This window comes from Spodoptera frugiperda, chromosome 1 (genome assembly GCF_023101765.2).
Source record: "Spodoptera frugiperda isolate SF20-4 chromosome 1, AGI-APGP_CSIRO_Sfru_2.0, whole genome shotgun sequence".
Taxonomy (NCBI): domain Eukaryota; kingdom Metazoa; phylum Arthropoda; class Insecta; order Lepidoptera; family Noctuidae; genus Spodoptera; species Spodoptera frugiperda.
The window spans coordinates 9386677-9410585 of NC_064212.1; the positions used below are offsets into that span (position 1 = coordinate 9386677).

The 23909-nt window shown below is 37.2% G+C and overlaps 1 protein-coding gene across 3 annotated transcripts in view; it reads right to left on the minus strand.

Annotated features, from left to right (window-relative positions):
* Window positions 1–23909, minus strand: part of LOC118273208 (uncharacterized) — a 163524-nt gene that overhangs the window by 122576 nt on the left and 17039 nt on the right. For all 3 annotated transcript variants that reach the window (XM_035590050.2, XM_050694157.1, XM_050694152.1), the window contains exon 2: window positions 4681–4716. The gene's annotated coding sequence lies outside the window, so the exon portion shown is untranslated. The remainder of the gene's footprint in view (window positions 1–4680; window positions 4717–23909) is intronic.

Here is a 23909-nt window from a genome sequence, read left to right on the forward strand (position 1 = left end):
GCACATCATGCATTTTAATCGCTAAACAAAACGAGAGTTTCTCTAAAGCTCGATTATGTAAATTATTATGTCTTGTCATTTGCAGTATGTTGAGTATATCTGAGAGAAATCTAAGAATATTCGCAAATAGAAACGTTCACATTTAAAGAGAACAATCAAAATAAAGCGAATTCTGTTCGATTTTATATGTGAGATCGTTTCGAGGAGATCTCGACAATATAACACTATATAACTATTAGATTAAAATAATCGTTCCAAATACAAAAAGCAATCAGTATATCATCAGTTAAGTTTGAAGTTCTCACTTCTCACGTTCTCAGTTCTAGAAGTTTGTACGTCTGTGAGAACAAAACACGTAGTAGGGCCCTAATAAGCTTACAAGTAACAGTCGGAGAGGTATGTAGCTACGTTGTGTGAATATTTGAAAGGCTGACATTTCAATTTGAGTTTGTTACGCTCCGTTACCACGGTTGGCGGAACAGTGAGCGAGTTTTGATCGGTCTGAGCTTGCAACTGACGGCCACACTGCACCTATGTCATCGCATACTAATGGCAATTTCTAGGTAAATGGAAATCCAATACTTTGACGTTGGACGCTTTTTGATTGAATTGTTGAGCGGTGCTGGTGTTAGGTTGACTGAAGCATCAGATATTAATAGTCCACAGTTACTATTTTGTCGAGAATAAGGTCAATTATAAAAGATCAATTAATACAAGATGTTCTTGTTAATTAATCGTTATCTATAGAAATCAATTGTTATGCCACCGATGCAGAACAAAATGCGTCTTATTTATATTCGTGTCATATTGTACAATATTGCATTTATTACACAGCATAATAGCCATAATTTTATGTTCGAGGAAACGGGAGCACGGGCTAATTTCGAAGGATTGCGTAACACGTACCTATACGGTGTATATTGTACCTGTATTAAAATATAATCCGAGGTAAACGTTCAGTCGTACACACAAATCGTCTGTCCATTGTAAAAGTAAACGAGCCACCCGTTTAATTACACCTTTTATTCGCTTTTATATTATTTTTGTTTACATCCCCCACAGTATCAGAACAACCATTTACATGCGGAATTAATACAATCTGATTTTCATAGGAACTTTTAATTATATCATTTCCATTTCATACTTATTTATCCCATGCACATACATAACTACGTTCGTTAAATGTGATCATTCTATAAAGGTATGACCTAATTAAGTTTTACATCAGAAACATATACCTACCTACCTACCTATTATAAGTTACACATATATCAATGATAAATGTAATAAATGAGAAGTGTGCTTGGAAATGAAAATGAAAATATTATATATTTTAAACAAAAGATTTTTTCGCAGTCACATATCGAAGCTCGGGGCGTATCTGTGAATTCCATTACATTCTTACTAAATATCAATAGACATACATTTTGTGTATTCAAATATGGAAATTAATTAACACCAATAACTTCGTTAAAATATAATAACGTTTGACATGTTCATAGATATTTTCACTTAAAACACACAACAGAATTGGCAGCAACAAGAAAACTTGTAAAACTCGGTTGACTTAAAATAATCGGAATTAATTTTAGAAATGATCTATTTTAATAGGTGTGCGGTGCGACAGGTGAGCACACCCAATTACATTTCGATCAGGACAGTGCCGGCGGCGCGTGCGGTCGCCGTAACCGGATTATTGGCCGGCGCGGCGGCAGCAGGGCTCGGCCTGCGCAGGCGGCCGGGGCCGACGACCTGCCACCACCTCCCATTATAATTCGATACAGATTCATCAACAACTTAACAACGTTTACCCAGGCTCACCTCACTTATATTACGTGGACACCTTTGACCGCATCTTTTCCAATTAACTACAGAATAAGGTCATCGTTATTGAAAATTGGACTTAAAAGTAACTATACGATTAAGGGCATAATTACGTGTATTGTTTTATACTGATCTACATATTTACTGTTGTATACCATCCACTCGAAAGGCTTACAAAGACATGTAAGGAAATTAAAAAGTAACCACATAACGTTTCAGATTGTTGTTCCAGACACAAAGACTACATTGTCGTGATAGGCAATATCAGCAATCACCAGTTCACCACACTATATGGGCCACAAAGAAAAGCACGTAGAAAAAGCTCGGTGCTGTGTCGCAGTTTACACAAACGCGAACAAAAAATATACCGCCGGTATGCAGCGAGCCAGAAACTGATACAACGTAGACAAACATTGAAATGTTATACTTCTACACTGTTCATATTGATGAAAAATAAACACGAATATTGTCCAAATGAACATCATTTTTTTTATTTTATTTTATTTTATTGGACTCCCAACAAAGAATACACTTACATGCTAAAATACAGTTTACAATAATTTACATGGTCTTGTGATCCTTCAATTACAGGGAATCACATCCTGCTAATTTAACTAGAGCTATTAAATAAAATTATAAAAATGTTTAAATCTAATCCAATGAGATCAAAAGAAAAATAAACCACTTATTAATTAATTAAAGTAAAGCAACAATAGTAATTCACTTAGATAAACTATATAAAGTAAAAAAAAATAAACAAGAAAAACTAAAATAAAGGCTAAAAGCATATAAAATAGTACAAATTTCCTTAACTCAGAATAAACTAAACAGGAAATTAAATTAAAATCAAAAACCAAAAGTAACAATTATAAAGTAATTAAATTGAATCAACACACATTGTCCTTAATTTGTAATAATATTAAAGATTTGAAGATTTCCATGTTAAAAATGCAATACAATTGAATTGTTTTTTTAATGTTTTTTTTTCATCGGTATTTGGCTATTACTTCTGTTTCTATTTATAGGGCTGCGTATTGATTCATAGTCAACAACTTCAAAGGATTCCAATGACCCAAATATGTCAGTATATTAAAAAGGTCGTAATCTGATTACATCGTTGATTCCCGGCCCGATTTCTTTCGTATTCACAAAACGTCTATTCAACTTTAATTCTTTTAGGGCTTCACCAACTTCATTATTTCGTAGGAAATTAATTTCATTTAAAAAGGTATTTCGAAAACATCCCTGACTTGTATTACTTGTTCAAAACATTACATATTGATAAATAGGAATATCTAATATAGTCAATCAGCAGTTTATTTATCAATGTTTTTTTCTTAAATACCAACAATCAATGTAGGTAATAACTGTTCGTTACACTGACAACTTTTTGTTCCACAGCCTACTGCATCGAACAAAAGTATCGAAACAAATCAAACAGCAGGAGTTTGCTCTACTAATAAAAAAGTTATACGACCTTAATTAAAAACTGAATCAGATAAAGCGCCCACTCTATTCAGCTGAACGTGGAAATTCCATTTGTCCATTATGAATAGCCATCTGACTATTTACTTAACCTGTTTCAGAGAGCGAGACAAAACCCACACTCATTCCACATTGATACTGCACCGACAGCGACGCGAGCACAAAGGAAATAAATGACTGTCACTATAGGAAATAGAATTGACCTATCACATTGCAAACGACTTTTTTATCTGCCGTTCTATATAACAGACGTTTTCTTTTTAAATTATTATTTGCACTTACTCTTAAGAGCGTGTTTCAATTACCTCCCTTGAAAGCATGCGAGGCAATCGCTTGGAAGTCGCATAAAGGGACACACCTTAGCGAAGTTACGCCACTTCTAAAATATTCAAATCTCGGGGGCGACTTTCCCCGCGCTCTAGTAAAATGCAAAACAAGAAAAGTTTCCCCCTAAATCAGCGGAGTCAGCAGAACGGCCCTCGTCTCGCGACAAACATACCCGGACTACAAACAAACTTTCATTTAGCTGCGGCGGTCGCGTTACTCAAATTTCTGCTAAAAGATGCTTTATTCTAGCGCAGGAATTTACCATTGTCGTCTCGTTAATTAGTGCGCCAAAACACTTTCTTGCCTTTTCAATTAATTTCTCTTGTCACTAAATAACCGACACGTCATGATGAGGCTGCCTTTATTGATATTAAAATGCAATTATGAATAATTCATTCAGCAAATGGCATATCCATCATCTACGTATACGTATGTATATGCAACCTATCAATGTACACTGTATATGTTTACATTTGAGGATAAAACAGTGTAGAGATTTCACTCCTGCTTTTCATTCACGCGCGTGTTCGTTGTTACGGAACGGATGTTTGTATTAGCTATCAATACCCGGATAGTTATCCATACCCGGATATTTTCATTGAATTTTTGTTTACGGACATACAGTGAAGTGCGGACACAGAGAGGCAATAACAAAACAGTGCTAGCGCTGCGCAACTCACAGCAAAAAGCCGAACATTGTTCACCTATTAACTTCGAGGAGTTTTTCAATAAAATATAGCCCGTAACGGGCATCGGGCGCGGTTGAGAATGCTAACAATGGAGCAAAACAAACGAGATGGCCAGCTATTATCTCACTATAACCTAGTTTTGCATGGTGAGCGGGAAAAGCGAAACGAGGCTAAATTGCCAGTGAGTTGTTTTATAAATGGTCCAAACTTGAGAAAAAACTATCAAAAGCGGCCGCTTTAGTTACTGTGTTGGGAGAGAGCGCTCTAGAGCCGTGCGAGCGATTCTGCAATCTATGTACGTACTGGCAGTATTGTTAACGTTCTTCATAAACAATTACGACGGTTGTTTACTTACCTTTAGTTCAATGTTTAGAGGTGGTTCGAAGTAAATCTGGAACAAAACAATAGATAAATTACATTTTGTGACTTGACTCTAAGTTTAAATTGGCGTAGAGAAGGTACAATGAAGAGTGACAGTACAGGATATTACATCGCCCTCCACCATTCTTCATAAATCATTTAAGTAAGGGTCTTATACCGATGTATTCAATCTTATATTTTACATATACATTGTATAGCTTCTCTTATTCTATTGTTATTGTCCAGAATTTGTATGTTTTGTAATTATTGTGTGCTTAAGTAAGGTAATGAATATGCTTTAAATAATTCATTTATAGAAACAATTGCGTTTCAAATGATACGTGACATATGTACATACAGGGTGACTTTGAATTCGACGTATTCCTCTCGGGAGGTGATAATATAACTAATTTCCTACAAAATTAGCCCTGAGGTCCTTGGGCGGAAAGTGGCTAGTTTCTGAGATATTCAACATTTTTGGTTTTGGTAAAAAAATCCCGAATTGATTACAAAAACATCAATAAATCAAAAAATACTGGTTGGATTTTAGTAGTTTTAGTTTTAATCAGTTGCTAATACATCAGTTATCATTTATAAATACTAATAATGGCACAAATATCATTCGTTTTAAAATAGCAAGTAATTTCCTATCAAATTTTGTTTTGTGTCACTAATTTGGTCGATAGAAAACTGGATTTATTTAAAAAAATATATGACACTAAGCGTACAAACTATTAGAAAAACTTCCTTGGTTTAGTAGCTACCCAGAAACATAAAATTATTTACAACATTCTCAAAAATAAATGAATTAATTGATGATAAGTAGAGTGTAAAGAGAAAAGGGCAATTTCAAAAACATCTTTATTTGCAAAAAATTGTTCAAAGTAACCTTCCCTACGACGAATACATGCCCGAACACGCTTCCTTATCTCTATGACGGTCACTCTTGGACTGAATATGCGTCTTATTTCGTCATTATCTTCAAATAGGTTTTGGGGAACAATTTCGATGCACGGCTAATTCCTTCTGCTTAAACAAGTGACTTCATGCAAAAATCAACCGGCGTTAAATTCTGGACACCGCGCTTGCCATGTAGTTGGACCCCCGTCAATATAACGTCTAGGAACTAAGGTATCCAACCATTAGACCACAGTAGTTCGATAGTGCGCTGGATAAACTATCACAATATCCATTATTAGCCCCAAAAAAGTCAACGAAATCCTAAAAAACCAAACCCATAGGATTCGCGCATAGGGTTTTAATTCAAATGTTTGATTGGACCCTAATTTTCATCCAACAATTTAAATGCTGATAACTATGAAGAATTTTTAAGGAATGAACTAGGGCCATTGTTTTAAATTTGAATTTAGAAACAAGATGCATTAACTTATTCTACTTATTGAATTAATTTATTAATTTGATTGACAAATTTATTCCACACGACGATTGTCAAGTGCATTATCGAACTACTGTGCGGCAATGGTCGGATACATTGATTCTCAGGCATTGGATTAGTAGAGCGGTCCAACTACATGGCATGCACAATGACTAGAACCTAACGCCGGTTGATTTTTACATGAAGTCCCTTGTTTATACAGACGGAATTGGCCGTGTATCGAAATTCTTCTCCAAAACATATTTGAAGATAATGACGAAATAAGACGCATATTCAGTCCAAGAGTGACCGTCATAGAGATAAGGAAGCGTGTTCGGGTATGTATTCGGCATAGGGGAGGTCATTTTGAACAAAATTTTGCAAATAAAGCTGTTGTTGAAATTGCCCTTTTCTCTTTACACTCTACTTATCATCAATTCATTCATTTGTTTTTGAGAATTTTGTAAATAATTTTTGTTTCTGGTTAGCTAATAAACCAAGGAAGTTTTTCTAATAGTTTGTACGCTTAGTGTCATATATTTTTTTTGAAATAAATCCAGTTTTCTATCGACCAAATTAGTGACACAAAACAAAATTTGATAAGAAATTACTTGCTATTTTAAAACAAATGATATTTCTGCCATTATTAGTATTTATAAATGATAACTGATGTATTGGCAACTGATTAAAACTAAAACTACTAAAATCCAACCAGTATTTTTTTATTTATTGATGGTTTTGTAATCAATTCGGGATCTGTTTACCAAAACCAAAAATGTTGAATATCTCAGAAACTAGCCACTTTCCGCCCAAGGACCTCAGGGCTAATTTTGTAGGAAATTAGTTGTATTATCACCTCCCGAGAGGAATACGTCGAATTCAAAGTCACCCTGTATATAATGTGATTTATAATATGTATGTAGTCTATTGTTGTGTATTGCGCAGTAGGAAATGGTAGTAGGTGGAAGTCCCAGAGGCGAGTAAAGCCACAACATCCGCCGAGGCCACGAGGTCGCCGAGGGATCACGGCACGCACTCTTCTAGCCCTCAATACTCTTTGCCGTCTTCACTTTCCACGTAGTGAAGTGTTCAGAATAATAAACTGTGTGCAATTCTTTAGCCTCTCGACAGTGTCGCGAGCAGATCCATTGTGCTACGTCACTTGCGTCCGTGTTCAAGAGCTTCGGGTAGCTTTAATTGTTCCATTATTACCCTTTCAACTTGTGCCCTTAATTTTGTGCTGTTACATTTTCGCTGACTTCAAAATGTCTTTCCATTTTTAATAACTTGATATAGTAACCGTAGCTGTAGCCATAGCCATAATATAATAACACAAACTTTTCGTTGCTTCATACAAAATTACTAGGGTTTCAATCATTAAATTAATTTAAAGGAATTCGAAAAAGTTCAGTTGATTGATTAAATAAACGAAAAGCTTGCTACGAATACGAACGCAGGGCGGAACAGGAAAACACGCAAGATTTATTTTGTTTGATTAACTTGACGGAAAAGTTAGTTGTCGAACACGCCCATTAATTTCAATCGTATTAGCGTGATCCTCTCTTTATGGAGCTGTCATATAAATAAAACTCCCAGCCCATTTGCTACTGCGGCTGCTGGCATACGGCCGTGCGATCACCGGACGGTATTACTAGGGAGCCTGCGTGTTACATCGGACCCCATCAATATCTGTCATCAGTCACCGAGTAGCCAAATAAAAATGTACGATCGACCTCCACCGATAGAGCATGACGCGCAGGATCCTGTTACGATCTCACATTACATGAGATGACCTAATTCGATGAAAATATTCCCCGAGCCGCAGAGGAGTGTGTGCTACCGTCCGATAATCAAATTACTCATGGTTATTTCTATTTTTGCATAATCCTTGTGCAGGTAGAAGATATAACGAAAACAAAATTAAAGATCGTACGTAGCTACGCGACGATGATAACTTGTCGAGTGATTTGAACGCGATATACATCTGGTAGTCTCGACAACCAAAACAAATCGGTGCATAAACAATTCTTCTTACCGAAGGAAACCAAGCAACCAACATAAATAAAAATATGTAGGTTTGTACCGTTTATTAAATAGAACTGTGTCAAGGATAAACGGAAAATGTTCCTGTAAAAACGCGGAACTGAAAAGCCAAGTTTTATTGTAGCGCTGCTCTTGTTAGTACAGAGCGATGCTGGTTACCTTTTAATTTACGTCGGCATTTCTTTGGAGATCGTTTTATGACCACCTTTCGTTGGTGCTGATAATTACTTATTGTTAAATACATCTTTTTGGTGACTTTTTATTGTAAACAATGTGACTTTATGAATAAAAGTATAGAAGTCAATATTTTAACTCGACTCGGCTATTCTAAACCACCATAAGGTAGTATGACACTCTTTTTACTTTCAAGATTATTTGATACAACGAGGTTTGAAAAATATTATCAGATTATAAAAAATAGGATCTCTTCAAGTGTTGCTCTCGAGATATAGACTGTCCTGTACCTACTACCATGATACAAATGATGTAAAATATGGCCTGTTGGCCCCAAAATAAACCATTAAAAGTATAAATCGGTAATTAGATGAACTGGCATGTAGCCAGCGATTATCGGACAGCTGCAATGATGCCGCAGGAGTAGTGCACATGGCCAGTACAATCTGTGTTGGTTCACTTTCATGTACCCTGCGCGGGCGCATGGTCTCATTATGAATACGTTTATGACTCAGAACAGGGCCGCTATCTTACAGCTGTACTTACGATGATACAACAATAATGGACAGACAGTAAAATTATTCATTGGAATGGAAAATACTTTAAGTTTACCGACTTACGTAGGTAGTGGTAGATTTTACCTTAATGTATTTAGCAACCCACAACTGGGTACCTTTAAAAACCTATGTTAACCTTTAGAAAATGATGTCAGCATAATTTCGAATAAAGCTTCTCCCACGCAAATGGGTAAAGTAAATCTTAGCAAATAAAGTGTGAATTATTCACTCACTAAATGGCTGGGAGCAATATAAGGGAGTTCCTGCGATGTGCGTTCCTTTTCAATAAGCAAATGAAGGATATAACATTTTTTCGTAGCGCATATGTTTAGTGGAAGGGTGGTTTTATGACGTTGATAACGTATGTTAACAAAAATTAAATGAACTGGCACGTGGCGAGGTAAGGGCCGGTCAATGACCTCACTTTGTAAGTAGGTATAGGTAGGTACCGTTAATTACTTTCGCAGGGAAGAATGTAGCACGCTATTATTCATTTAAGCATTATCGATCATTTTCTAAATGTGATTTTGTTTTAAATAGTTCGACAATGACTTGAAAAACCACTAATTGAATTTCTTTAATTTAATTGTATTTTGTTTTGGGTAAAACATTAACGAAATTGACGGTCCCTACAATTTATTTGTAAACGACGAACCAATTTTTCCTCTACAAATAACGAGGTAAAATGAATGCTTTCAAAGCGATGTAGTCTATCATTGGATTGTAAACAGAAGCCATGTATTCATCGAGGCTCTAACCAGCTCGTCACGTGGCGGGGACGTGGTATCTACAGGTCCTGATTGTCCTCATCATAAAAACTTGTCACGTCTGCCTCCCCGCCCCCCTCCCGCCCTCGGAGAAAGCCTCCCCGACAACAGCAACCTCGCCCCGGGGTGAGAAGCCCTCGTCTCGACCAATTTTCACCTAACCACAGGTACGTCTGGCAACTAACTGTATGTAATTACGAAATAAAACGTCTACCCAACAGTTAGAACACTTACAATGAGATTTGATTTATCCACTTACCATATTTTTATTTTCTCTCGCATATCCAAGTAGATAGCTCCAGTGAGGTGTATAATTTCTTGCAACGGATATTATCGGAATGTAGCAATAACTATTTTACTGCAGGAGCCGACGAATACAGAGAACTAATTGTAACCAACCGAGACGTAGAGAGACGCGAGCCGGTTGAGTTTATTTTTTTATGTGTAAAGCGAGCAACGCCGTGGGCTAAACTAGTACCATATTATTAAGAGTTCATACCTACTACGCTTTCCAACGTACGTAGCGAAGATATCTACTTGCTCGATAAAAAAACGTCTTCTTTGCGCTCGTCGAAGTCGTTGCTACGCCATTTGACAGTAGCTGTCAGGCGGCGTAGCAGCGTAGCGTAGCGTCTTGTAATAAAATGCAATTATTTGCGATACGTTGAATTGGACAATATTTACCGTCTCCAGACTGCTGTGTAATAATTTATTCCTCAATAGATTTCTTGTATTGCAAGCACGTTTCAATGATCCGGAAAAGTTAAACTGGTTTATTTTTTATTTCACGGTGTTCATCATATTAGTTTCGCTTTTTAACATGAATCACCTGTCAATGGCGCATGTTAGAGTACAAAGGCAGTTGATTAGTTACCACAATATATCATGTAAATTATTTGCAATCGTGTTATTGAACTGTAACTCTTGAATAAGAAAAACAAGGGCGGTAAGGACACTAATAAATAACGAGTTTGTTTGAGACATCGCATCGCTAACATCTCTTTTGTGTGGCTTTAGCATAATACAATGCGAGACGAGACGGCGAGCATTTTATGAAGGAACGGTAAGTAACGTGATGTTTTCGCACCTTCCTCGGCTTAAGCGGTATAACGCGGTTGACAAGCGTAGTAAATATGAGAGAGAAGGTCGCTCTTGAACAGATGAAGTAATATGAGACAATTTTAAGCATATTTGCCACATCACTTTTAAGTAGCTATTTCATAAATAAAAGAAACTGATATTAGAACATTACCGTTCATAACAAGATATTATTCGGCCTAAAACATTTTATTTAAGAGCCTATTCTTCGACGTGTCTCTTCAGATGTTAAAAATACAATAGTTTCTATAATTGTGACTTCTTTGCAGAACCCATTTCAAAGATATTACTGACTAACATTATAATTAAACAAGTGACATTACCATAACTCAGTCGACAATAAAGTTATGAATGAGCTAAACATTATGAATAAAGCAAAAGTTAAATAGAACGTGGAAATAAGTTACATGAAGAGAATTGTAGGTACACTTACGTAGATAAAATGGGACGCTACCGGGACCCGTGGATGCGACATTGTTGCCGCAGTCCCGACCTCCAACCCTAAATGTATGACGCCCAAAGAGCCAGCCATATTATATGGCCGGCAACTTTGCGAAACAGCCGGGACAAATCGTGCCCAATTTATTGTTTTGATTTTCTCCGAAAAGACTTTGAAGATGTATTACGTACCTTTTTATTTCATATAAATCTTAAGGTATGTAATAAAGCTTTTTCTTTTTGAGGCGTCTAATCAAGTCTTAATGTCGTAATTGTATCAACAATGTGTGATATTTGGATCAATGATAATATAATTATTTTTACTGTCGTACACAGTTATGTAATTGATACTTAACCCAATCCTTAGCGATTGTTTTCGGAACAAAATCCTCACTAATAAGGAATAATCAAATGTCTCTGAGTACGGTGGTTAGTTGCTACCACGTAAGGCCATTCGCCAAACTTAATGACAATAAACCGTTTACCTACTACGCAAACCCAATTTAGCAATGTCCACTCAAGAACAAAAATACTACAGACATTTCAATGCTTAAGTAATTGCAACCGAATCGAATCGTTTAACTATACTTATTACTTTTTGAATACGATATAAAAGAATCTATTGTCAAAGGACAATGACCGCTCGAAATAGCACGTATGTTACATTAGGCATCGTTTTTGCATACAACGAATGAACGATGTATTTATTTTAATAAAAAAAGTAACGCTAGACAATCTAGACGTGTAACACATGTGAGCAGTGTGTGGTACATACTAAGTTGTACTACGTATGGAAATATGTACAAAAATCTTGCAAATGCATTACAGAAGTTTGATATTGCAAATAAATAATTTACAAGCTGTTTAGATAATTTCCATCACATTTAGTTTTATTACAAACAATACTTAGAAAGAACTTTTCAAATAAACAGAAATCGCAGCTACATTTACACTGAGATTATATTGTGCGGACATTGTATACCTCTGTATCCTTAACCAATGGGCGTTTTTGTTAAACTTAAAGTGGAGACAAGATCGCCGTTTTTATCACTTTGAAGAAAAAATGTCAGAACCCGCGCTTTTATCTTGTAGTCACTCACATAGCTGTAATAACTAAGTTTGAAGTGGACTTTTAAAATTTGGCCTCCTGAGCCGAACATTAATGACCTGCGCCGCCATTTTGAAGGGCTGTTTTAAGGAAAACCCCCGCTCACGGCTTGCCCTCACAGGGGAAGTAATGCATTTTCCTTTATCACAGTGCGGACAGTTTGCGCACTTGTCGAGAAGGGGACCAGCTTTTACGATTATTGTGCTCACATCGTTACAGCATGAGATCTGCAATAAAAAAACACTGGATTCGATCTCACACACCGTAAAAGGCAGCACTGTCGCCGAAACGTTCCTCTCAAATACTATTACGGAGCAAGTTCGATTTTAGGAAAGCAATTTACTGCTAACTTATGAGACGACAAGGTAAATTTCAAGGTAAACTCCCAACAAAGTTATAAATAAATATCGATTTAGATAATAGTGTTACGTTATAAAATCCGATTTAGTAATTAAACTTTTTGCTTTGAAGTGGTGGAACGAACTATATTTCACCACGTTTTAAGAAAACAGTTTTTGTAAAAGGGTTAGCTGAAGTTACAGTGTAAACAGAGTTACGACACGCGTCACAAGCGCGGCATTTCAAAGCGGTGTGTTGCAAGCATCAGGCGAGATCTAAAAATGTCAAATTCGTGTGGATATTTCGCCTTGGGAAGTGAAGTGAGGGCTGGCTGGCTGGCTCCTACAGAACATGACGGCGGCGCTGCACCGCGCACCGGAACACTGCCGGCCATGCGGAGCGTGAAATAATGCACCACATGTTGAATAACATCGTTAATTAATAGCATCGGGCGAAAGCGCAAGTGTTCACATGCGAGCACGGCGTAAAACTTGACTTATTAGAACATTAATTACGAATAAGGATAATGTAATGCAGCAGAACAAAATTATGGTTGTTATGTTGCAAGGGGAAGTAAGCACTTCCCAGGTAAGTACTTGCCAAGTTTCATGAGAGCTTGTAAAGTTTCAATCGTTAGGATTATACTTGATGGCCTTTCTGAAAGCACTTTTATAACAGCTAATAAAATTTCATAAAATATGATCTTCCAACCCATATCGATAACAATGACTTCACACACTAGATAAAATTCATATCTTTTTAATTCACACCTGGGTTCATTGACCTTTCCGAATTTATCTTTAAAGTTATAACTGTCGCTGTGTCAACCGCGCCGGAGTCGGACAACAAACATGGAGTTATGTTATTATAGTTTACACTTGTCCATGTTTAGAATCGACGGACGGAAGATAAAACAACTCGACTTTCTCTGGGAATATTTTGGAAGTTGAATTTATTTTTGTCGCCTTATTTGGAACTGCCGTAAATGTACGGTTTAAAGTGACGGGAAATAAAACATGAAGGAAATGATATTGACAGTAATTAATTTATGTATTGTGTGAGTATTTTTTGAAGTTGCAGTGAACCTGATATAGGGCATTCGTGCGGGAGAAAGTGCGCTAGTTGCGCGAGCGCAGCCCGACGGCGTCGTGAGAGCCGGGACGTGCTAACATTGCAAGTCGGCCACTCACCTACAGCTTGGCTCACTTGTGCATCCAAGGTTTAGACTCAATGTGTCTATCAATCACACATCAAGCGTGACGGGAGTAATAACTTGGTACAAGTGTGCAACACACGTCTGTTTGCCGATGTACGGGTCACTTTTGCTTTCTTTGTTTAGTGGTGTAGATACAAAATATCTACATAATATACAATTGTTCCACAATGAGGATATTATAGTAACGTACTACGCGAGTAACCATAAACTATGCAGATAAAAGAACTCAGGAATATTTATTGGTTCGATCGTGCTTAAACAGATCCTACATTGGCAGTAAAACGTAGAACTGGAATTTAAGTAACATTAAGAGTACCGTAGGATCGAGGGTCCTTTGCAAATATTAAATCCGAGGACATAATTCGTGGTGTCGCATTACATCGCGAGTTCGGCAGATATGAATGCGAGGTCACGAGTGGCCGCCGACGCTCTGCTCCGTGAGGGTTTCACTAGAAAGCCTTCGATGACACCAGACACCGCGCCGGCTCAACTTGAGGCTGTAAATCTCGACGAAGTGGAAAGTAAACGCTTTCCAACATGCACTACTTCAGTAAATAGATGTCATCGTGCTCTCTGAACGCGGACAAAAGCGCTCGGATTAAGAAAATTCACATAAAATTTTGGAATTACAAGTAGATTCCTCGATTCCGGTTCGCTCGCTTACTTATCATAATAACCGTTCATTCTTCGGCATGTTTGACAAGTCGAATCATAAAAGAAACATGGAATATAAATAGAATAGTAGAAACATCCGGCGGAGGAGGCAATAAACAATCGAAGACCCTTCCTTGCAACGGTATAATTACTCGAGTGATTTTTTTCTCTTTGTGTCTCGAAGCTCCTCTCAGCCAGGAATGAAGTACCGACTTGTAGATTAATAAAAAGTTTCAAGGAAGAGTTGCAGTCCTAGCGTTGGTCTCACAGTTTCTTTACGAGGAAACATTTTGTGTTGAAGTAAGATTACTAATACACAATTTTAAGTGTACTTAACACACTTAAAAACGCTTAAATAGCTTCTGAAAATTATATCCTGCGTAGTTAAGTAACATTAAAGCGGCCTAATGTGATCGTCATCAGTATTCCGAGAGTGGAACAGGGATCATGAAGATAATTATCCCTAAGGATCTCCATTCCTATCTATGGACAGACAATGGGGGAGCTCTGCTCTTCAGCTGTGAACATTTACGGACAACTTTTTAAATCCCACTCGGCGTTCCGGGCTCCTATTTATTTTATACCGTCATTTACTACATTCGTTAATTCATTATTCATTAATTACCCAGAAACGTTTTCATTTGATTGAAGATTAACCTGACGATAACGGTCGCATTGACTTTCATATCAATATTCATGACATGACATGTTGCACGCGTAATTAATCATTTAATTGCTATCTATACTTTACGTAACTTTCATTTTAGATCTTATTTCTTTTTACAAGAAACTGTATATTATAAAATTTACATAATATATGGTCGTAGTGTGTAGTTATAGCCGTGTGCCAATTACGCGGGCCGGGCATCGAACTGCTGCGCAAGCGGCGGTGCGGACGTGACCTCCGCTCGATATGCACAACGGGACCCTTTATTATTCAGCCCGTGAACCCTTGCCCTTATGTGTAAGATATGCAATTTTATTCTAATCAAAATAAGACAGCTAGTTGAGACTTATTTACATGGTACAACCGAAGTAACGCATACAGAATATCACCTTTTGTTAGTTAAAATTTAAATATTGTTGTTACTTAAAATGTAAACTTATATATCTATGTACTGCGTACTTACTTAATACAACACTAAAGAGGTGTTATTCTACCAAATATAAATCTTCTTCTGATTTCCATTAAGTGAAATTACTTTACAACGTAAATAAACATCAATTAAGTACATCCTGCGATCATGCTTAACTCGAATAAATGTTACTTGGCACAAGTTAAGTATACGTACTCTTAGTTCGTACTATTAGCCGGTTAACGTATCCTAGTTAACTAGCACATACCTCAACATGGCTATCAACTATCAATCCGTCGTCACGATACTGTCACGGTTTAGAAATCGCAAGATTTAATACATATTAAGCCTTATATACTTAAGGACTAGGTTCATAATAAGATAATAGCGTACACTACTCGCCGATAAATATTGCACATCGAATTTTGGATAGAGACAATTTTGTGTGGTATTACGATGAACTATGATTTTTACTCACTTTTTCTTTTTTTAATCTTTTTATGATTCGAGGAGAGTGTTCGACTAGTTTTATGCTTTAGTAGTAAAAATGAGCAGTATAATACGCGGTGGTTTGAGTTATTTATTGTCTCTTTTCAAACGTCGATGTGCAATGTTTATCATCGGGTATTGTAGGTACTGCACACATTGTATAGAACTGTTCAAGGGTGGACGGTGTGTTCTTTTTTATTCATATTTTTCGCTTGATATTCATTACGGGGCTTACGACAGTATTACAGTGTTGACAGCCACTGTCAACGGTTAATGGGTGTTGTGCTTTTTTTAATACCCCTCACTGTAACGTTTTTATGATTGTGTGTGTGACTGTTGAAAGGTTTTAATTCTCAATTAATGTCATTGCATTGTTCAAATTAATGTTTTTGTTCCATTACATTGAATGAATACATAACTCTACAAACTTTAAAGGAAAATAGCGTGATACTATGTTGCAGTGCATTATCGAATACGTAATAAACCGCATCAGCCAATAACAATAACAATGAAATAATGAATGATTACCGATTATATCGGACTATGGGAAACTTTTCAATCAGTTTTGATGACTAGATTGTTGCACGAGATAGTGATGATTACACACACCAATCTCGAACGTCAGGTCATGACAGGTTTGTACACAGTCAATTGTAAAATGTAGCGGATTTGTGACGGTAGGATTATCTCAGCTATAAACTGAACAGGCTTGAAAGCGAGTGTCGCCTTGAGATCACATTTGTTAAGGTGAACGGTACAACCTGGGAACGTGATGTTTACGACTGTAATAACAACTGATTTCTGTTTCTTTCGCGCAACGAATACGATTTTATTATAAAAATACTGATTTTCTTTAACTGCTGTATTCAGAATCATGATGGTTACTTAACACAGTCCTTAGCAATTGTGTTTGGAACAAAATCAATACTAAAGAATAGTTTAAGTAACTATTAAATATCTCTGAGTGTGGCAGTAAGACTTCGTTGTTTTTTGTATCTGAATATCCTAATAGCTAAAAGTAGGTATATATTACTACACCCACTTCACGATAATTATCTAGTCCCTTGTAATAAAAGGCAAGCTTATTAGGTACCTATAGGTAAACAGGTCTCTAATTCAGACATTAAGTTACAAAAGATATTTTTACAAAAAAAAAAAAAAAAACATTTTGCCTGACTCACAAACTCACAAAGCTCATCTGAGATTTCGTGGCCAACAATAGCAGCCGCGGCGACCAAGGTCTAGACAAAGTAAAACAGTCAGTATTTACCAGTATTCCTTACCAAAAGCTAATCCAAAGTTTTTCTCGAATAAACAACAAAAATAAAGGAATCCTGAGAAACTTTGTGTTCTGGACTCAGTTGGTGGCACGTCTTGTAGCTTCCTGGCTTAAGCTATCTGGGTAGTTGACTGGAAGCGAAGATGAACTTCCCAAGTACCTATTGAAACCATTTTACAATAGGTTAAACCCATTAGTAATTCGGATCACAGCTTAATTCCAATGCGCATAATAAAGACAATATCTTTCATCATAAATTAATATTTCGATATAATCGCAGTCAAAATATGGCCATATCCCGATGGGCCCGAGTATTGGGAACTACCCTATTATCCATAGCAAGTATGTAAATGAGCACCCTTGAACAGCTACCGATTCCCAAACAAATTGGCTTTTAAAGCTGCTGAGATATTCGAAAAGGGATTATCCCTTAAGTGTGCACTTAAATGTGATCCTTTAACATTACCGCCGTCCATATAGTCTAAAAACGTCCTCAAGATAAGTATAAATTGATGTAATAAAGCAAATATACTTAATACCTATGTGTAAATTAGCCATACCTAATTATATATGCCGTAGTCTAACTTCTTGCTTAGCTAGTGTGTAAAAACTCAATACGATGAGATCACGGCAGCTTGAGGTAGGTACCTACTCGTGTTAGTGTTTGGAGAACACAGAAGCAGCTCACACTGACATTAAAATTATTATTTACACAAAAAACATTTACTTATCACATTCGCGCAACTTTTAATGCAGCGCATGACATCAGTTTCATATGTTGTTGTTATAAAAACGCAGGAAATTCATGAATTATTTCACCGAAGCAGTTAAATAAGGTATTTGGTGTATTTTACGTCACATCGAATTAAACAGGCGATGACAACATAATGCGTCTGGCGTCCTACAAGTATTAATGAACGTTTTTTGAGGTTCGTTAAAATATTCTGGCCTGTTAGTTATACGGCACGGATTTTACATTAGGCTCTTGAATGGGTAAAAAACCAAATACGGGTGTTTTTTATTTCCCACGCCCGGTTTAGGTATTCGCTTAACGGTTTGTGTGTATTATGTATTCTATTTTGCGAGTAGGTGGCAATCTAAGGTCTTCAACTATTACCTTACGTATAAACTTCAATCGCCATGACCGTACCTGACCTGATCAAATATCAAAGTTGAATAACTACAACAGTTATGGAGAGCAAAAATGTGTGGAATATTTTCCTACATATCCATATACCGAGGTATGACTAGTTTCCAGTCGATTTAGTTACGATAAGACTTAAGTAAGTGCCACAAGATATTGAAAAATATAAATACAATCTCGTAGCAATTTTCACTTAGAGGCTGTCTCATCAATATGTATCTGCTACAAAATGCCTATTTTGCTGTCGGTTCAGCTACCTAAGTACGTATTTTGAAAAATCGGTAATAGGAAATGAGGCTCGCGGGTCGGGTCCGGGTTAATCATTGTTGGCAGCGTGACGTGCTCCATCACCCCGGGATCAGGGGCAATTTGTCAATCACCACGTGAATGCCCCTCACTAAAGCTTTCAATAAGCGATCCCAATCCCGGTCTAGCTGACGATGCTATTATCAATATTCAATAAAATGTCAGACCGCCATTTTATTAGTCACTTCCAGCAGATTGGTACGTACGGCGTACCTATATACCTTACAATTTTACGAAAGAAAATCTGCTGAACATAGGAAAGCAATACCCACGTTATATGCAGTTGTCCCAGAATCCCTATCCACAAATGTTTTTAGCACAAAAGTTGTTAGCACAATAAATTAAACGGTACAACTAATTGTTAGTGGAAAAACTTAGTCATCTCCTTAAATTGTGGCTATTTATTTTCTTAGCCAAAACATTTTGCACCATAATATTCATAATAGCGGCTTCCTAGATTATTATGCTTATGAAACCGCAAAAACTAAACTAATGTTCATTCGACACGACACTCGCGGGTGAAGTGAAGATTATTTAATAATTTCGAAACAAATGGCGTATATTAATTCCGAAGAAACTATAAAATTGCGAAATCGTTGAAGAATAAATAAATATTTGAGTAACACTTCGTCATAAAGAATGTCACGCCTGATCGTGTAACATAGTCGGTGTTGATAGCATGATATCGTTGACCACTTTAAGACCTTGTCACGCCATATAAAAACAGTTTACAAATCTAAGAATGTATTTACAATTCCGATGTAATCGAATGTATTGACTCTCAATATATGTCGGTGCAGGTTAGTACTTACAGCACACAACAAAACTTCTGCTTGCGTACGGTACCTACTTATTTGTGGTATTGGTAAATTAAATTTAATCGATGTTACATCACTGGCTATACAGCCGCCAGTAATCGAGAACTATGAACATAATCACTTAATCTTAGTATTCACTACAATTCCTTCAATTCCAATTTGCTCGATGAAGATATCGCATGTCGCCAAATCGATATTAATTAAAAGCGTTCAAACAATGCTGTCATTATTCGCTTCGGCAAAGCCGTCACGGCGACCAATTGTCTCCACAGTCCTCGCGCCACCTTTACTATAGAGGCGTATATCTTATTTCCTCGTGGTTTCCATTCATTAATTATTTCTTTGATAGTTCCCTTTCCCCAAAGGGCATTCAAAATCGATATTTGTACGGTTAAAATGTAGCTCTTTCTCAGGTACATTATGTCATCACAACTCATCACGCTCATCAGTCACCGTATAATTATTGTATAAAAATAGATATGTAATAATGATAAGTCACGATAATCTACTGCACGACAAGTCTAGAATGCATGCGTTCACTCGCGGTCCCGTTAGTTCAAAGACCCAAATAACAATCATCATTGCAGAGGCACGTGAAACTTTTTAATTTAATCGATTACACAGACCCGATCGTTATGTGCAACACGTAACACATGCAAGAAAAACCTAATGTGTGCAGTTCGTTGGTTATTCTTTCTCGCGTGACAGTAATGGCGGAAAGTTAATTTACTTGAAATGTTTCTCACGGTGTGCACAACCGAGTCCAGACATTACTGTGATAGACTTAATCGCAGGCCCATGAGCAACTTGTATGAAATGCTACGCTGAGATTAAATGCTTTATTACCACACCTGTGATTACGGTAAATACCAGTAACCGCACAAACGGGAAACAGCTGATGAGGACAATGATAAGGTAATTCATTTTGTTTTAGGAAATTGTGTCATGGGGATATTGCTAATGGTGTACTTAAAGTCAGTTCAGGCAGAATTATTTGGTGAAAACTGGGTACAGTGTTACCTAGGTTGAGGCCGAGTGTATGCTAGGTAGACAAAGTACTTAATTGAATCACGGTAGAGTCTGTGACACCTACTCGCAGTGGGGGAGTGAGTCACGAACATCTGGTGTTATGCAAGACTCGATAACAGCACGAGACAAGCAGGCTAACGATAGTTTAATCTTTGTAAACAGTGCCTAACTTACACAACCTGATGTACGTACTCAGATTGTGAAAAAAGTATATATCTACCTATTCACTATGCTGCATCTCCTTGAGCATTGAAAATTGCTGAAACTGTCCTAACAACTGCAGCTGTAAGAAGCAGTAACTGTACCTATTTCATTCTAATGGTATTTTTAAAAACGGCAAGCAAGAAAAATATGTCCATTTTGATCAACAAACTTTTTGCTTAAATCTAAACAAATACAGCAATACCAAAACTGCATTGAAATAAATAGACGAACATGAAAAAGCCAAGCCCTTAATGGAATACAAATAGCTGCACCGTGATCTATTTGTGACCATTGTTTTGATCCATAAATACAGCAGTCGGAACCGCGATGGCGCGGCCAGAGCAAAGCGAGTAACCAAAGCGAGCGTGTTCGTCGCGATTGGCAACGAGCGTGAAATGTGGGGCGACGCAGCTGAGCCGCTCACCAGATCGATACTTGATACGCACCGCGCTCTGAATGCCGTCGTGACCGGATTCGATGATTTATCCATGAGAAGCCAATTTTCTAAAAATAAAGGAAACCAAAACGAGCACTCGAGAGCACCAGAACAACCGGTACCCACATTACAGTATGGAGCTCCTATAAAAGGTGATGATCGAGTACGCCAACAAACATCCACTTGAATCATTTCATAAGTGCTTCTTTGATGACTCACGCAGTGACCAAACACTTGTTCTATTTCGTTATCAGTTTGATTTGTAACTATCGGTTACTAGGTTTTACGACATTAAATGCAAACTAGCTGGATGTGGCAATTGGTATAAATTTTACACTAATCGGAAAAAGATTGCTACAGAACCGAAAAGTAGAAAAACAACACGATCTTCTGCCAAACACAGTAGGAATGCGTATCGATAGAATAAACAAACAGGTAGAGCATTTAAAGTAATTCCAAGTTCGAGGTCAGCTACTCTATCATTGTTAGCTAGGCGGCTGGCTCTGACGTGATCTGGATTCCCCTGCGATTTTTACGTCGCCGCCCGGCGAGCGTCGGGCGCCGCAACACGTACACAATGTAGAATCACACAATGTCCTCAGCTGCACTTTCACTTGTTTATGTTCAACCGTACCTATGCTTGTGTATTCAATCATTCACTAACAAGTCGTAATGACGATTTTGTCCAATGGTACAATTGAGGAAGTCGGAAACTATGTTTAAATCGCATGTCTAACTAGCATTTTCTCTAAAAACATAACCAACATCTAACAAAAAAGAAAGAATATTTTCAACGTTCATCGCGTAATACCCGTGATTTGAAACTATCTTATTTTTTGCAGACAATTTCGCTACAATCATCACCAGTCACGCGAGTCGCGAGTAGGTACACACAAACATTCTAACTTTGGTTAATCCAAATATTTCTTCTAATGACTTTGTTAATGTGGGATATAAAAAATGTGGTGTGGGGTTCGTAAACCGCTGTGATTCAATTAGAAGCGGTCATAAAGTAGCATTTGATGACGGAACAGAGCGGTCACTTAGTGAGATTTGTCTGATGAGCCGTGACAGGCTGCGACCATTATCCATAATAAATAGTTGCAGTGAGGAGCCGACTAGCCGACTAGCGACTCCACTCCGTTATCCGTCACGCTTCGAGCTGCGAGCCGAACGGCAATAAATCAGTTTCGGTTTTTACTACACGAGAACATAATATCTGACTCTCATGTTACAAATATCTTCACATTGTACGTGTCATCTCAACTAGTTTATTATCATCGCTCATATCCTCCTTATTGAGAGAATTGTGTACCTAATTTATTGCATTTATTGATTTTTGTGTGGTTGGCTGATATCATTTCTGCTCACAATATGAATCACAAAATACACGTATTAACATTAAATGTATGACGAAATGATTTAACAGTGATAAGAGAGACCATTACAATAATTCACTAATGGTTAACGATATGCTGAAAAATGTATAAGTAAAGTAACTTTGAAAGCTAAGTTTGTGGGCACATAAAGTTTCATAATATTAGCTCATCTCATACGGAGCTGAGTGGTGAATATTTAATCGCCCACAGCATCGTGGTAAGTTGATATAAATTATGAGTTATGATGCATGCGCTTTGTGGTTAATTTAGTTGAATTATGAAGGCGTGTGCTCGACCTTGAGCGGGACTCGCTTCGCTGCACCCGCCAGTTCCGGTCTCTCTGTCTCGGTCTAAATACACCACCACATGTGTAAGTCAACATCAATTACACAATATTAAGATATTCATGTCCATAATAATTGCAAACTTTCCACTTTATTGATCATAATTAGACATTACATTCCGGTTACGGAAGCGCAGACATGAGCATCACACAGTGATGTCACTTTATGTTTTCCACTCAATTATAATGTGGCGCGACACAAAATATAATTATGTTCAGCCAACATTATGTTGTTCCCGAAATATAATCCGGCATAGATTAAACCATCAATGGGTTTAAACATGAAGAGTGATATTGAATTGTTGATGCAAGATAAGCCTTTTCTATTGAGATCGTGATGAGTAACTTTTTATCCAAAAAAAGCTTTGTAACTCTCCGTTATTTGTTAGTTCTTTATTAAATACAAAGCCACTTTCTTTTGTATAATGCATAGCTTTAAATAAGGGGTTTCATCATTTTTGTACGGATAGCAGGATAAAGTTATTGTGGTTCAGTTCATCCCATTATGCATAAAGAAACGGCACAAACATTTTTGTTTCGAGACAGCGGCACATTTCGGCAGCATCCTTTTAGTAATGTTATTTTCATGAGAAACCTTTTTTATGAAAATATTTTGTGTGGTAATGCGAAATATCAGATGTGCCGCAGTCATGCATTAATGAGACTAACCAGTCCGACCTCGACCCGCCACCGACCGGCCGCTGCCGCTGTCAAACCTGCGCTTACAAAATGAAGTCGCGTGAAAACTAATTAAACTTTGACCTCCTCACTTTAGTGTTATCTCGTACCGCCACCTTGGTATCGAACAAACAAGAAACTATTAATAACTCATCGTATTATTAGCCTTTTAAGTACAGACAATATAAAAGTTGCCAAGGTGACGGAAAAATTGTCTTCCAAAAGGGAGACTGTGAACCATAAATAATGAGATGTAAGCGACGGAGGGTCATCT